Source organism: Ostrinia nubilalis, chromosome 9 (genome assembly GCF_963855985.1).
Source record: "Ostrinia nubilalis chromosome 9, ilOstNubi1.1, whole genome shotgun sequence".
Classification (NCBI taxonomy): Eukaryota; Metazoa; Arthropoda; class Insecta; order Lepidoptera; family Crambidae; genus Ostrinia; species Ostrinia nubilalis.
The window spans coordinates 4,163,810-4,171,393 of NC_087096.1; the positions used below are offsets into that span (position 1 = coordinate 4,163,810).

General features: G+C 33.8%; 1 long non-coding RNA gene across 1 annotated transcript; it reads right to left on the bottom strand.

Moving 5' to 3' along the window:
* Window positions 1-6,359: 6,359 nt before the first annotated feature.
* LOC135074927 (uncharacterized) lies at window positions 6,360-7,140 on the bottom strand. Its single transcript, XR_010257916.1, has 2 exons — window positions 6,955-7,140; window positions 6,360-6,716 (listed from the first exon to the last, which is right to left on the bottom strand). It is a non-coding gene; the product is annotated as an uncharacterized LOC135074927 (long non-coding RNA).
* Window positions 7,141-7,584: the final 444 nt, after the last annotated feature.

Sequence of the window (7,584 nt, forward strand, 5' to 3'; positions counted from 1 at the left end):
ATAAGGATTTTCAACGTGAATTTCTAAGTTCTACGATTTATTTGCTTTCTTTTATTACAGACAGGTCTAGGCTTACTTACAGTAACTACTATTTATAAATTAAAGAAGCTTGTAACTTTCATACTACGAGAGCACAATATTATGTAATGGATAGATACAACATACCTACTGAAATTCTTATTTTAGTGTTAAATTTAAAGTCAGTGAAATTGTAGGTGGTAACCCTAGAGAAGTACAGTCACGGAATGAAAAGGTTCGTCAGTTTTCAAATTGATTCCTTCAACGAATCGCGAGCACATATTACCTTTTGAAACTATGTCACAGAATAATCTCGAGTTAGAGAAAATAATCTTTAACTGTTCGTCAGTAAAGTTCAAACTTATTCAGATCAAAGTTGTTTGACGATTTAACTTGTCAAGAAGATTATTATGGTTGATAAACTAAAACCTTCTTGTTGGTTCAACCTGCCATTATTATTTCTATTAAATAAAAAAAAACTATTGTCAATTGGTCAATGTTATCATTGCATTGCACTGATGGGATAGAAAAATAAACAAGCAAAACCTTATTCGTTAGCAAACGTCATATTTATTTAAATGTTAGCAGCACTGTTTCTTGCACTGTTATGTTGGCAGGTTTGACTCTTACAGTACCTAGTGCAAGCGAAAACCGACACTAAGATGACGAACCTTTTCATTCCGCGACTGTACATCAGCGAACAAATGGAAAACACTGAAAAGCACTTTACCAGTACACAACGTAACGAAAAGCTTCGAAATAAGCTTCGAGGGCAGGATTTTATTTGTCTCGCTCCATTCGAAGGCTTTCATTGGGTTTATTTCTACCAATTAGATTTAATACGTTGCACGAAATGTGATTACTTGCAACTTTTAGTTTGGAGAGCAAAAAATTAAGCAAGTAATCTAGCTTGGTAAAAAACTTGGTTGATCTTTGTTTTAAGTTCTAAGAATCCAAGCTTTTTGTGAATGTATTTGGTACAAGTTAATAATGTTAGTTGTCGTTGTTTCAAAACATTTAAATTATAAGGGTGAAAATTCAAAATGGCTTTCATTTTGGAATTTGGTTGTAAGGAAATATTTTTAAACACACTATAGGTTTCTTACATCACGGTCCATGACACAACGAAAATAGTTAGGTACCCAGGAAATAATTCGATGCTTATTTCATTGCTTACTGTAAAATGTACAAAGATAGTTAAAAACTTAACGAGATGTTTAAATTATTTTCTTTGTACAAGGCTCCGCCGGCATCTCGATTAATTGACCCTAATGGGGCTGTTGTTTTTCTACTTATTGGTTTTCGGCATAGCTGGGCATTAACTCGTTAATCCGTTAATCGTTAATTAACGAAGTTAACATTTCTATTAACGGATTAACTTTTAAGTTAACTTAAAAAAATGTTAACGGACTCGTTAACTTCCGTTAAATTATCTTAAGTACCGTTAATCCAGTACCTACTATTTACCAAAAAATACAGCAGGCACGCTGAAAAACGCTAGAAAAACGCGTTCTGACAAGTACGTTCGGGTTTCCAGAATTCCAGAACCCAAAACAACAGTTTTTGTAACCAGATCACTAACGACACTTGTTGGTATGTGTGGGACAACTCTTGCAAGCTTGCAACTGAATTTAAGACCAGTTTTCCTGAACCGATTGAGCTGAAATTTGGTATACTTATGTAAGTACGATGACAATGCAATGTTATGGTACCATTGAGCTGGTCTGATGATGGAGTCATGAGGTAGCCATAGGAACTCCTAAATGAAACGGCGGCATCGCATCGAATTTGGGTTCGTTGGATTTGTCTTTTCGAGCACTTTAGTACTAGATGATGTCCAGGGTCCTGATGATGGAGTCAGGAGGTGGCCATAGGAATTCCTAAACGAAACGGTGGAAATTTATCGAGTTTGGGTTTGCTGGATTTGTCTTTTCGAGCACTTTGGTGCTAAATTGTATTGTAATTGAACCAAGGCTCTGAGATTGAGATACTACTAAAAAGTGAATAAAGGACAATGACCAAAAATGTATGGAGTGTGGTCCAAATGTCCACCACTAACGAGACCTATGTAGTAAAATAGTGTACTAAATACTGATTCATTATAACCAAACCGCAATCAAAAATATGCTGTCAGTAAAAAGTTATGACTGAATGAAAAGTCATGTTTTTTACCTTTTCATCCGAAAAATGTTCTTGATATCATTCTATCCATCGCACATTTTGGACTAATCTACGCATGTTATGTCATGTCGCATGTGGCACGGGGTTATAGATGATTTTTATTAAATATTATACTAGCTGTGCCTACAACTTTGAACGCGTGAAAATAGTTTGAATAATATTTCCCATTTTTACAACATTTATCTTTACTGATCCGCCCCTATTGATTGTAGGGTGATGTTGTATAACCTAAAACCATCCTTGATAAATGGGCTATCCACAACAAAAAAAAAATTTTTAATCGGACTGATATTAGCGCGTAAACTACTACACTACTTCAAACAGTCATAACTTTTTACTGACAGCTTATTTTTTTTCGTCCCATACTGAAAGTTAATCTCTATTTGATGGACTATAAGCCAATATAGGTCTCATTAGTGGTGGACATTTGGACCACTTATGGTCATTGTCCTTTAATAATTAAAAAACTTTTTTAAAAACCAGCTTTTATTCTGAAATGCAGTTGTACTAAAACGAAAAAAATAATTGTACTTATGCAAGGTTCAAATAATTTCGAAAGCTTGTAGCGCAAACATAAAAGAGGAATAAATTCCATGCGCGATACAAGCTTTCTAAGCCTTTCCTAAGCATTTTTTTCGTTTTATTATCATGTGTTAACGGATTAACGATTAACGTTAACTTGCGTTAAATCTTGCGAAATGTAACGTTTTAACGTTTAACGAAGTTAATTTTTTTATTAACGGTTTAACGATTAACGAAGTTAACTATTTGATTAACGGTGCCCAGCTATGGTTTTCGGGCACTTTATTAATTGTTTTACAATTGATTGCTTGGAATAGCGTTTTTTTTTAAATGTTTTAATGGTTATTATTAACAATAAAACAATTATTGTTACTTAGACAAAGCCACAAAGTGATTTACTGTTATTGTAATTATGATTTGCTTTTTAATCTGTAATAGGTAACTAATTTTAGCAGGGTGCGATAAAATTGACTAATTGAAACACAATTTGAAAATATTATTTAGTAATATTCTTTCACCTTTGTTTTAATTTATTTATAATATGTACAATGTGTAACGAACCAGCTTTAGCACATTTCGAACGACTGTACATCCTCACGTTGCCATGGAAACGAATGGAAATTCCCAGGGTCCTCTCAAAACTCTCAATACGTCTTTTATTATTCCTTATTGTGCTATTGTTTTTTCCCTATCAAATTAGAAACATAAGTAATATTAAAATTAATAAATAAATAATCCAACATAAGAAGCTTATATTTTCCCGACTCTATCCTTGACTTGCGAAGTAGGCTAGCAGTGGAAATATCCGGCGACGTTTCATTACTCAATATTTTATTGCATTTTCTAAATATAAGTTATCGAGATTGTTTATGTGATGTCTAGGGCTTCTATTTCTTCTCCTTTTTTAGGGTTTCGTAAAACTTTTATAATAACAGAAGCCTTGTAAGATCAGAAGTTCATTAGGCATAGGGCTAAGATCAAGGATTTAGGTAGGTAGTACACCTTTATTTTGTGGACCCAAAGAAAAAATATTCTGTTAATAGAAATGGTTATTTACGAGACTTGAAAATAAATTGTTTTAGAAGAAAATCGCGTGTAATGAAAAGCCTTTAGAGTGGAGATGTTTTTAATGTTTTTTGTTTTGATTTGTTGTTAGAATATAATAAATATTTAGAAAGAAAATAACGTATTGTTGTATCGTGTTTAAAATATACTAAAATAACGCATGTTTTCTTCGTTACAACTTCCAATCGCAAACTAGATCAGGAACTTATTGATAATAAATATAGAGCAATCGTTTTGTATTGGTTTCTCATAGCAATAAAGCTACTTGGAAGTCTTGGAACCGCTTCAAGTTGAAGAAATTCAAGTTTTAATGCTCTTGGAATTCAATATTTTAATCAGCTTAGTTTTCATTCTATTGAGTACCCTACACCTACACGAGGGAACTGATACTTAGAAGGTGGTTCATTTCATTCCACAATACCGGAAAATATTGTTTTAAATCCTAATTAACTAGGCAAAGAAATCTGTAAGCTGTTGATATCCCTAATAAATAAATAAATAAAGCGTTGTGGGTACCAGAATTACAACATATAGAAAATACCCTTGTTCCCTAAGCATAGTCTGAGCCTTGCTTGTATCTTCAACACTGATACATGGTGATTTCAGCAACAAAATCCATGGGACGGCGTTCGAGCTGTCCTTCTGAACCTGGTACCTGCCCTGCAATCAAGTTAAAGTCAAAAATTGTTTATTAGTATGGACTATTAAATAGTGCTTACAAATGGTCTAATATTTCAAGAAAAAAAAGACTAATAAACAAATACTTTTGCTCTGGAGCTTTTACATGTCTAATTCTCATTTTGCCCTACCAGCTCCTCGAGCCCAACATTTGGCAAGTGCTGAGAAGAAGCGCCGCAATAATCGGCCGACTTTTCTCTAATTGAAGAGTCCAGCCGATAGACGGACGCGGACGCTGCGTGCGCGCTCCTCGGCGTGATGCCATTTCGTTAATGCCGTTTTAATCACCGTGTAATTGGATGTCATTGGGGACACGGAATAAGCAAGAAAACACACAAATTGCACCTTTTTCTCGGAAATCTGGTAATGACACCGCGGTAAACGTTTCTCGCTGCCGCGGACGGAGGAAACCCATTAATACATGGCTGTCTTAAACATTACGAAGAAATTGTTATACAACTTTGTGTCATAATGTGCTGTTTTGTGTGACTTAAACGGCGACTCCGACAAGGGTGCAGCGATGCGACGGGAATATTTGATTGTATTCAAAGAACACGAAATTATCTTCTATTGTTAAAATAGGAGGCATGTTCAGTTCAGTAGCGGACGTCATTGTGGCTGAAATGATGATGATAACCGGATGACTAAGGACCGTAAATTGGGCAAGTACTTATTTACCTCTTTTATCTTGGAAATTGTGAAATGAATATCACAAAATCCATTTATTTGCTTGATGAGTGGTACTTATGAACATGACAAACAGTGAACTTGTCCTTAAAAACGTTTCAATATTTTCCAGAGTATCCCAATTCCCATCCCTTTTTGTCACAGCGGTTTCGGGAAATAGATTTTCATCTCCCTTAATTACCTTCTTAATTAATTACCTAGTCGCAATCGCAACGCTGTGGCAAACCTATTATCCATGACCTGCAATTACTTTTGCGTAGGCTTATTTTATATGTAGTTAGTTGCTACATAGCTTCTAAACTAATATTTGTATTGACATACAAGAAGTATGTCAATGTTATTGTGTTATAGAGAATCTTATATAAATATTTTATTCTTTACTATTTTCGTTTCTATTTCAGAGCTTTCTTTGCTTTGTTAGGTAAAAGATACGACTTGCACTGTGTATTCAGTAGCAAAATAAATTATTTAATAAGCAATTGAGCTTTTAGATAAATTAAGTATTTATACGGTCTTGCTTGAAACGTTTCATTACTTATAACGCTCGCTAATGAAATAAGTAATTCATTATGAAATCTTCTTACCTACTTAGTTTTATAGCAGTCGTCAAACGAGTTATTTAATTAACAATGTTTCTTGCCTTCTTATTTCATGTTCTATCTCGAAATTAAAAATATATTCTTCGTGTTGTTTAAGATATAGTTTTAATATCATATAATTCGTATTTTATCGTTTCATAATGAAATAGATATAATTTGTATGAAAAGCAAACTCTCAGTTCGATTCAATCTCAGTCAAAGTTTTGTCATGTGATTAGTCTGAATACTTATTTATTTATCTTAATTAAAAAAACATACAGCCTTGTTTAAAGGTACATGCAGCATAAAATTAAGTGGGTTATAGGGTAAGGTTGCCACTATTGGACCACTTAACTTTAAAATGACATAACAGCGGAATTGTGATAGATAGGAGCAACATGATTCAACATTTTAATAAGCCTTACATATAAGAACTTGCATGTGTCATTTGTGATTTTTAGCATTAACCATAAACAGAGAAAATAGAAAAAAACTGTTTTGCCATGGTTGCTTTCTTTGGACCACTGTTTCTTTAATTGGACCAGTGAGTTGCTATCATTGGACTTAGAAAAATTTGTGCAGTGGTCCATTCAACGGTACCATGAGAATTCAAACAAATAAAAGACAATAATAATAATCAATTTTATTATTCTACAATTAGTCAACGCTTTATAAAGCTATTTTGTAAGTAAGCTTCTGACATCTTTTGGCGTGATTCCGTATAAACAGCTTTCCAACTCCAAAATATGATCGACTAACTTTTTCTCTAAGTCAGGAGTAAGGTCACCTATCGAACCAATTATTTGTTTTGCACCTTTTGCTCTTAAATTTTTGTCGTCCAGCCTTCTTTTTTGCGTCGCTTTTGGTACACCATATTATTATATCCTACTTGCCTCATTCAGTCCAACTTCTTGTTTACTTAAAGCTTGTAGTGCCAATGTCATGTTTTCTTCGTTCCACGCATAGTATTCCCCTCGTTTTGCCATGCTAAAATAAAAAAAAAACATTTAAATTTCTATTTTAAAAGTTGCTATGATTGGACCGGTCCAATTAAAGAGAAACTTACTGGTCCATTGATGGCAATTCATAGTACAAAGACAAAAAGGTTAATACATAAAAATCTGTGAAATATTGCAAAAAACAGTTACAAATCTACTTGAACAACTAAATAAGGCGTGCGATTCACAATAAATAACATTAAAAACATTTAATAAACTGTACTTACCTGGTAAACTGTGTCACGAGAAAATTACATCGGGAGCGCGCGAAACACTGCAGCAAACATCCTTCCTCAACGGAGCTCACGGCGACACTGGTGGGATCGGGGGTTGGTATTAGCTCAAATAGCTAACGTTTCGTGCAAACGGTAGATTTTTAAAGTACTTAGGTTCCGAGAAATCAGAGTGGTCCAAAGAAAGAGCCGGTCCATTGATCGCAACCTTACCCTACATATAATATTGAAATTCAACCAACCGTAAGGCTTCACATATGCTTGAAAATTAATCCATTTTGAGCTTCATTTTGTCATACTCATACTCACAGAGCTTTAAATCAAAATTGTCTATTAGAAAATACTGAGAAAACACAAGTCATGTTGATAAAGTCGTGGAGAGACTCAAAGTAATATTTCGCAAAGAATTTGCGGAATCCATCACTGAAACACATGATTTATATTGCACGCATGGATGTTCTAAAAACTTAACTTAGCTCCATACAAAGACCAAATAAAACAGCCTGCTCTTATGAAATTGATTTATTAGACATAAAAAAAAACTCTTTTCACATCGTTTCTAAAATACTGTTGAGACATTGTTAGAAAATAACATCAGTGTAAGCACTGGTGTTATTTTTATAT